The sequence below is a fragment of the Thunnus maccoyii genome, chromosome 13 (assembly GCF_910596095.1).
Source record: "Thunnus maccoyii chromosome 13, fThuMac1.1, whole genome shotgun sequence".
Classification (NCBI taxonomy): domain Eukaryota; kingdom Metazoa; phylum Chordata; class Actinopteri; order Scombriformes; family Scombridae; genus Thunnus; species Thunnus maccoyii.
The window spans coordinates 28,625,812-28,635,993 of NC_056545.1; positions in this window are offsets into that span (position 1 = coordinate 28,625,812).

Consider the following 10,182-nt stretch of genomic DNA (forward strand, 5'->3'; position numbering starts at 1 on the left):
GTTTGTTTTGGACTTGCGCAGAATGAGAATGTAGGCTAATGTCCTTTTTTTCAATCTTTATTGATAAAACACACAGATATACAAATAGTGCAGACGTGCTCAACATAATGGTACACAAAAAACAAGAATAGGAGTTTAAATAAATACTAATAATAATTCAAAAAGAATTGGGATAAATGAACTTCATTAATATAAAATTAGATTTAAAAAACATATGCTATTCTACTTTAAAGAATTCACCATACAATTTGACACTTTACTTTTTTTTAGTGTTTATAAGTTTAAAATATTCTTTAAATTCACACTTATGTATGTGAAATTTACCATATAGAATCAATAAGTGAACAGTGAATTCAATGTTATATTTATCATGTTCAAAAAATGTAATGACATTTTTACACTCAAATTTATGGTTTATGATTACTTTTACATAATATATAATCTTCCATTCGAGCCCAAGAAGTAACTGAATATAGACAATGGTAAAATAAATGCGTTAAAGATCCTGGTTCATCGTTGCAAAAATTCTAAGAATTTGGAGAAATATAGATTTGTTGGGTGTATAGGTCTATTGTGTGTGTACTTCAGTACCTACCTTTTTGTCCCAAAAAGCCTTTCCTCCAGGAGTAATTTTCCTTCTTTCATAGAATGACTTACATATGTGTTTATTGTGCATTCATAATGTCAGAACCATTTATCATCAAAAGGGTTTCTATCCTCAGTGCTTCTTGAAACTGAAGATGACTTTTTATTAGATGTAATAGACCATTAGAAATCGTTTTCATTGCATAATTAAATTCTCTTCTTGTTACAGGAAAGGATTTAACAAGAAGGAATCACTCATAACTTAACAATAGACCGTTGGCATCAAAGAGATCACTTACATAAATAGTATCTTTATCAACCCAATTTTGCTTAATGATAGATTTTTTTTTCAACAGTAATGTCTCCATTGTTCCATATGATGGTTTTGTGTGGGGAAAATGTATGCATATAACATAATTCCGAGCTAGGATGGCCTGTTGATAAAATTTAGATAATTTTATAGGCAATTTGGTAATGTTAAAATCACAAGTAAGTAGAAAATAAAGACCACCCAAATTTCTAAAAACATTGTTTGGAATAAAATACCAAATATAATTTGGGGTCTTAAGATATTCCTTAATCCATTCTACTTTAGATAAATGAAATTTAAAAATTCATATCCACCTTTTTTTTGGACCCTGAACATATTTCTTTTTGTAAGTGATGGTGTCTGTTTTTCCGAGCAAAATTAGTAAGTATGTTGTTGATTTTCTGAGATGTTGAGACTTTGACAAACACTGATAGAGACTGAAAGTCTTGAAATGCCTTATTTATTGTCACAATGCTGAAATTAGCTTCTCATTTGGTGTTAAAGAACCAGTGTGTAAGATTTAGTGGTATCTAGCAGTGAGGTTGTAGATTGCAACCATGGATGTATTATAAGAGCTGGATACTGGATTAAAAATGGTGCCCAATCAGTCCTATAGGAATTGCTCAGCTGGCACATACACCAAAAAAAGTTTCTAGCTTCCAGGTTTGCTTCCACATTGTGCAGCCCACTGAATATGCGCAGTAGTGTTTCCACTGCTGGCCCTGCCCACGAGTTACGCTAGGCCTATAGACTTTACATTGTGATGACGTCACAGATTTTTAGATCGCTTTTCTCAGCTCGAGGAAAGTTTTACAAATATAAAACCTTCATGGATAAAAAAATCATAATAGAGAGTCATAATTGACCTTGTTCGAGGTGTCAGCAGTTTTACAGATGTCTCTTTTACAATGGTTGTCTATAGGGAAAATACTCTTTGGGCCACAGAGGAATTCTTTGCTGGAATACCATGAGTGACCACTGGGGAAAATAGGCTGCAAGGCTGATTGTAGCCAACTGAATACCCCTCCCCTTCCACTCCCCTTCCAAGCATGTAGGAGAACCTACGGTGGCCATGAAACCCGTGAAAGGCCCTCTCTAGAGCCAGTGTTTGGTTTGTCTGTTCTGGGCTACTGTAGAAACACAGTGGCGCAACATGGCCGCTCCTGTGGAAGAGGACCTGCTCCCTGTGTAGAGATGAAGGGCTCATTCTAAGATAACGAAAACACAATGAAAACACACTAATTGAAACATACTTATGAATATTGTATTCCATTTCTGCCAAGTCTGTTCTGCTAGATGCAGCTAAATTTCTACACACTGCATCTTTAAAGGAAAAGTTCAGGGAAACATAAATAATGATATTTAACAGCTGATTCTCCATTTTCACCAGTTACACTTGTGAAAAAGTGTTAGACATCGTAGCAAAAGCATTAATGCTGTTTAAACCCACTTTCAGATTTGTGAAACCTTTATTTTGCTCATGAAAACAGAGAAAAGGGTGATCTCACTGCCTTTTTTCCCCATCCAGATCAAAACCCACTATACTTAGACTTGTCATGTCTGGACTAGATTAAAAAGGAGACTCCAGAGACTCATTAAAACACAGTTTCAGATTTGTGAAACATTTACTCTATTTGTGAAAACAGAAAAAAGGGTGATTTCACTGATATTTCTCCATCCAGACCACATTAGACTAGGTCCAGATCAAATATTCACAGAGGAGTAGAGCAACAACAGCAACAACAACAACAATAGATACATGACTAGCAACAACAAACAGCAGTTTACTTAGACTATACTTAGACTTGTCAAATCTGAAATGGTGTTTTAATGAGTCTCTGGGGTCTCCTTGTTAATCTAGTCCAGATTTGACAGCTCTGTAGTGGTTTTTGATCTGGACCTGGTCTAATTTGTTCTGGATGGTCATAAATGATGATGATAAAGATAATAGATAAATAGATGATAAAGTTTCCGTAGCTTGACTTGTCCTGTTTTACATTTAACTCAAGTTTAAACACAGGGAAGGGTATAGCAGAAGAGTTAACACTGTAAAAGTTGTGGAGTTTGTAATCACTGTGGTGTATCTGTCAGAATACACTGGAAGACACCTACACAGGTTTCTTAAGCCTACAGTACTGTAGACCTACAAGTTCAGACTTGGTGAATGTCTGTGGTTTCTAGAAGTAGAGAATTACAGATGTATCACAATAATGGACTATATTAACATAACACACAATTCACAATCAGTTAAAGTCCTATAAAACTTTGTCCACAGGGTATCAATACTGATATAATTAGTCTCATAAGAGAATTAAGTGGACAACCAACAGATAACTTAGTAAGATTATATTTACTTGTAGGAAAGTATTGACTTATAAATTACTCAACTATTCCAGATACTCACTCTAGGAAGTAAACAATAATCCTGCAATAATGCACAGTTACAATGAAACCAATATGTTCTAAATATGAGAAACAGCAGTTAAATGAACCGACCACTATCAATCTGTTAAGTCATATTTTGCCATCTAGCCAAGCAAGTAAAGTTACACATTTTAAAACACTGAATGCAAATGGCACAAAATATATAAAACATATCCATTTACACACATAACCTCCTATACAGCCAGACATATCCAGTGAACTTTCTGGAGCCTGGCCAGGCTCGTATACATACTGTCCAATGAGCAAAGGGTACTTCATGGGTCTGCTGTGTCTGAACTCCATGTGAACTGCAAGCCCTCTGAACATATATCTTTAAATAGTTTCGCCTCTGCGAGTCAATTTCAACATTGACCCCCACACAGATATATACATTTATTTTGAAGTCATGTCATAGCACATAAGGAGAAGAAATGCTTTTTCTACCCAAATAACATGCAGCTGACTGTGCCAGTAATAAACACTTACCAGTCCACTGTACCTGACTAAAATTTATGATCTCAGTAAGGGCTTGATTTATGTCTGTTCTGCTCAATGATTTATGTGTCATTATCTCTTATAGTATCACAATCATATGCAGTATTCCTAAGATTAATAGTGTTGCTGTAATATTTGTAAAGTATCACCCTTTAGTCCTTTTTGTAATGGTAATGGAAACACATTGAATGATTATTACTAAACTGTGCCATAGTGAAATGGATAACAGTGTTAAGGGAGCCAAATACCTAATTCCAACATTAACAAAATAAATATAGATATAGATATAGGTAAAATACGTAAAGATATAGTTGCTTACTGTAATGAGAAACTCATTTTCACCTAACATTGGTCTTTGTTCGTTTGTCTGATTGTTGCTGACTGGCCATGCTGCTCCCTATACAATCATATGTTCATATATATGAAAATCATTCAGTCATTCATAGTGTCAAGTGTTCAAGTTCAAGTGTTTTTCATATAGCCTACAGCACTGTGTGTTCAGCGTGAATGTAACTGAATGGTCTGCAGTATATGAGCTTAACAGGGCAGTTGTTTTATGTCAGTTTGGACACAGAGCTGATTGGCCAGTTGGCTATGGTCAGTTATAAGATAAGATTAAACATATCTGAGCTATAACTATAGAAGGCATCTGGTTAAGAAAAGGAAACTGGAATATAAACCATATATTGGCATTATATTGATTGTGAATTATATCATATTGTTTCTGTGTGTTTACGGTTCTGTCTCAGACACTCTAATCTGAGCTGTATCATCTGTCTCACTGCAGGTTAAGCGCAGAGTGTGAGCCTTCTGATCAGGAAGGTCAGTCATTTTTTCATTCCCCTATCCTTTACTAGCTGCAGTATAAAAGTATTACTTATCTTCATTTTACAGGAGACCCACATGGAGCTCCTTTAAGGTCCTAGGTTGGTCCATAAACCCTAATTTGAGAACCACTGCATTTGACAGCTGATGCTCCACTTGCAGTTTTTTTCCTGCCCCAAATCACCCCATTTTACTTTGCTATCTTTAAATGAAAGATTTCTTTGGAGAAGTATATTTTTATGGCAGTCAAACAGTTTCATAGAGGAACTGGAACGCTGTTTAAAGGTCCTAACAATCCTTCTGAAGATTTGCCAATGGACTTGGGGCATGTTTAAAAATGATAGCACCGCACTGAATAATTAAACACAGCTTAATGAGGAGGGAGAGAAAATTGTGTTTTCATTTATTTTGACAAAATCCTATTCTCTGATAATTGGATAATATAAGCGGTGATTACCCTATACTTAGGATGGATTGTGCCAAACTGTCAGGGAAATTTTTGTTCTGTGATCAGGATTATGTAGAAGAAGGAAAACTGCTTTTGTTTCCACAGATGGAAAAGAGCCTGAAGTATTCACAGACATAACTGCCGAGTCAAATGTCACAATTCATCCATTCTACTGAATGTGAAAATGAAAGAGATTAATCTGTGAATGTAGTTGGTCAGTTTGTCAGAAACCAACCCTAGCAAGCTATCCTATCAAGAGAAAGACTGTAGACTGAATTCAGATCAGATCCTGCTTTTTCAACATTGTTACTGTAATTCCTGGAGGAAAGACTCAAATCCTTGGAGAGGGGCAATTGGCGTGACAATGGTTGAATATGAATCATTTGTATATTGGCATAAACATCAAATGTCACCTTTAGTCATCTGCTTTAGAGGGTCGGGCACAGAACAGGACCCCATCAGGTTCAACAGGCTCAACATGGGACTGAAGCTGGGTTTAAAAGCTGAAGTTCACCATACTTCCTCTACAATACAGCCTTTTAAGAATATGTGAACATGCTGATTTTTTACGCCAGTATGTGCATGTAAGTCCTAAATAAATCCAGCAGGTGGAGTCAGAGAGTATTTGACAAACCTGAGTTACACTGAGGCAAACTGCTGTATCCTCTGCATTCACCATGCACACACTCTGAGTGCCAGTCATTTACTTAATAGATCTGCTTAGAATTGGCTGAATATAAGCACTCTCCGTGACTGCCCTGTCTGCACTACTACATTTCAATCAGGCATGAAAAGCTCTTGGTGTCTGTACTTTTTGACAAACACATAGGCTAGTTATATGGAGGCTGGAGTCCAAGATTGCCATTTTAAAGCATGACAAGGTTTCTGGTGGATAAGTCTTTTTTTTTTTTCTTAACATATAAATTCAAACTATCCTGACATACTGACACTATCTGATACTTAGATAGTTGTGTTTTATTGTTAAAGAAATTATCCTGGTACCATTCGTAACATGAGTTTTGTAGAGCGCTCTATAAATAAAGATTATAATAATTATTATTATCATTATTATTATTCATCACTGTCTGTTTTCATTGATTTTCCATACAGTCATGACAACAATGGGCAAAAAATATGTGTATTTTTCCGAGCAAGTGTTCAGACTCTCAGACACTTTGACAATCGAGTCTCTTGTTTCTTGACTTCTAAAAACTGGTGGAGTTCGTCTCACTGCAGCTCTGTTTTTATCTTAGCTACATCTCCTCTTAATCCCTCGTGGCCAGCACTACCGTGGTTGCCTTGACAGTGCAGACACTTCGCCTGCTCTCTCCTCAACTGCTAAGTCTCAGTAGTACTACCCCACACTCTCACCACACACAGAAATGGGATTCATAAAAGATAGCACGTCCTTGAATGATGTATTGATGCATGACTGCTGCTACTGGTAATAATGTTCAATTCCAAAACATCTCTCTAGTTTCCACCCTTCAAATCCTCATGTGGAATGATAAAGAATATGAAAGTATTCCTCAGGAAAGTAACTGCTATGACAGTAATCATGATTATGATTTTGTTTTTCTGACTGACCTCAACTCTGCAATTTTCCTCAAATTGAATGTTTGTCACTTCCTGGCATGTAATCTAAACTATAGGCTTGACTTTCACAACTGTTGTTTACTTGGTTACTAAATGATATATATGGTCAGCCGTTGCATCTTTGACACCTGCCTCACATATGTGAATGCACTATTGTTCCTGCAAACAAAACACCCCATATGTCAGCGGCTCACTGCGCAGTGCACCCAGGAATGTCTAATTAACATCACAGGGAATATACTGCATATTAAAAACATTAAATGAACTGTGAGACTGAATACATGTATTTCAATATATCCGGAGCGTAATCTGATATTTAAGATCTGATAATATATGATGTGCAGTGCAGAAACAGTGATATCTATCCTTCAGATCCAACTCCAGCTAAAATTACTCCATCCATGAAATAGAGGTATCCATGGTTACATCAGGAGCCATGTAAAAGGGTGCCTCAGTGTATCTCTATTCTCTAGCAGTCTCCACCTTTTTCCTCATTCATCATTTGAAAGAAATCACTGTGCCACCTCAAGGTTTCCAACAGCTATGATTTGGTTTTGCAAATGAGATTTGCAGTGAATAATTTCAATAATTTTGATGAAGATAGATTGGTTATTAAATATCTCTGAATTATGAATGCAAACCATATTACGTCTGCAGTTACCTGCTTGACTTTGAGGGAATGAAATGCAGAGCTTAAGTAGTTCAGCGCTACAGAGGCTGCAAGTTGAAATGTTGTATAGGAGCATCCCCAGTACGACATATTTGCAGTCTTCAGAACAACCTGTTACCTTGACAACGCAATTTTATCATTCAAGCCCATTGCTACCTTCTCTCACAGCAGGAATCAAATGTGGCTTAAATGTATGTTGCTGCAGGGTTTTACACCTCTATTCAGGGTAGAAATGAGACATCGGATGGGTTGAGATGTGCAGAAAATTTGGAATTATGATTTCACTTCCTTGCTGCATAGTGGTGAAAATATGAAATGATTTTCTTACCTTTACAATGTTTGGAAATGTGTAACAAAAAAACAGATTGGATAGTATGATTGAAGCAGACACTGAAAGATAATATTTTAATATATGATAATGACTGAAGACTAAAAATGCTGTTGTTTTTCATATACACTGAACTACATGACAGATATTTTAAGCATCTCAAATACTTCTGTAATGGCATGGCATTAGAAGGGATAAACTGTAGGGATTAGACAGAGGAGTTCATACATTTAAATTGGCAACATGTAATTCCCCAAATACCAGTGACCTTAGGGTGGTTTCTATTTCCAATGCCTTACTCATGCAGTTATATGCCTAATTGTCGGGCCATATTTGCAAGTTAGTCATTCTGATAATTGTTATGCAAGCTACATGTAAGCTTTGCATGAGGCAAGCCCATCTGTTGTTGTGTCCCTTTCCATGAATTCCATAAAAATCCATGAAGGAATTCAAATGATTTTCCAAAGGTATCTAAATCAAATAAGCAATGAACTTTTATCTCTGAGCTCTTGAAACCCAGAGCAGTTGGAGAAAAGAGAGAAAACAGCCATGCTCTTATCTGAAGTGGACACTCACACATGACTGACTGCTCACATTGTATATAGAGAGGGTGGTATCCCAAATTTATTTGAAATACTGAGATCACGAGTCCAAGCACTGTAGTTTTAACAAAACATCTGCAGAGGAACATTTTTTTAATCTATTGTTTCATCTGTTTAATTATATCAGTTGCCTACATGCACTGATGGTCTAGGCTGTCTTCTACAAGCCCCCTTCACACTGCAACACTGCCAGGAATAACATTCTTGTGGGGATATACTGAATCCCTCAATTCAGTATTAAATGGGCCAAATTTAAACATACTAAGTGTAAAAAGTGAAATATTGAAATAATATCTTGCAGTTTAGGTATGTAAACTGCATCTCAGGTCAATAAAACAACACACCTCATAGCTACAGCCTTGTACACGTGTGATGTCACCTTCCTTTCTTGTTTGGCTGAGCTCAGAAGATTAGGGGTGCATTTGCCGGATAATGAACAAGGTCAGTGTGGAATGACTGTGTGCTGGATGGTCATGGACGTCAAAGTCATGGTAGTCTGTTGCAGAACTTTGATTTATATCCACCAACTTAACTGTGCTCCTACTATATGTGAGAAGTGATTGGGACAGTGCTCGGAGCTCATATAGAGTTTATATCCGATGATACTGAATGTAGTATGATTTAATAGTGCTTTTCATTGGGTACATTTAGAGACATGCCGTGATCATCTCATTCACATTCAATTGATAGTCAGTCACATTATTCACCTCTGACATTATGGAGGTTCCTCTCTGACCACAACTATACAGAAACTCCTCCAATTAAATTAAATCTGTTCATCTTGATTAAACAATATAAAGATCTAATCAGTTTAAGAGTTGCTGTGCTTTGAATAGTGTAGTGTGTCATCCTGAAATATGTGGCCTTTAAAGGATAGGTTCCCCCTATCCCTCCACTGCAGCTCAGCAAGGAAATGCTTTATGTGAAAATACAAAGAGGGAATATCACACAAAAAGACAGTAACTTTGAGAGATAGCCATGTGATTTGTTCAACTGACTGCTGAAGCTTCATATTAGCTTCTGATTAACTTTGGAATTCACTTTTACACAGAACAAGAGCTGGAGGTTTTGCCTCCCGTCACTTACATTAGAATCACGTTAAGGAGGGATCTCTCTATGGCCAGTAGAAAAATTGCAGCGACCGACCAACGACTCTTTCAATGTATGGGCATGCTAGTATTGTTTTAAAATTAACTTGAAAAAAATGCAAAACTATTCTCAACACAAAAAGAATTTAATTACCCAGCAGGGCCTCTGTGGGAGTTTGAAAGTCCTGTGATGGTCTGAATCAATCAGAGGCTTCTCCACCCAAAAAGGGGGAAATGCTGGATATCTTCTCTTCTACCTAAATTCAAAATAGCTTAATATCAGCCCTCCTATGATATATATATATATATATATACACACACACACGGGTGTTTTCACTTAAATTACCTGATTAGACCTCTGTGTGGGTGTAGAGAGACTGATTGGCATCTCCTTCACTCTCCTGATAGGGCGTAACAACTACGCTTTATCAGTTTTATTAGTACATTAGTAGTTTAGTCAGGTAATTTCTAGCATATATCTCCACTTGTTTATCAAATCTGTGTGGGTGTGCAGGACATTTTAGTGTAAAAATAGCCACTTGGCCTTGGCTTGTAAAATGCCATAATCTTTCAATTTACTTTGCCATGTGTTCAAAATGTGATCATAGAGAAGACAAACATTTGCTTTTATCCCTTGCATGCTTAACCAAATGAAACAAAACGTAGATGGGCGCCGACCAAAGTCACTGCCTCTCAGAGTCAACAAAACAAGCTTTTAAAACTGAAAAACAACATAATGAGGGACTAAATGTGGTATCCATTATCTAATACCCCGTCCCCAGTAAACAAGTCCAACTATCAAATGAATCCA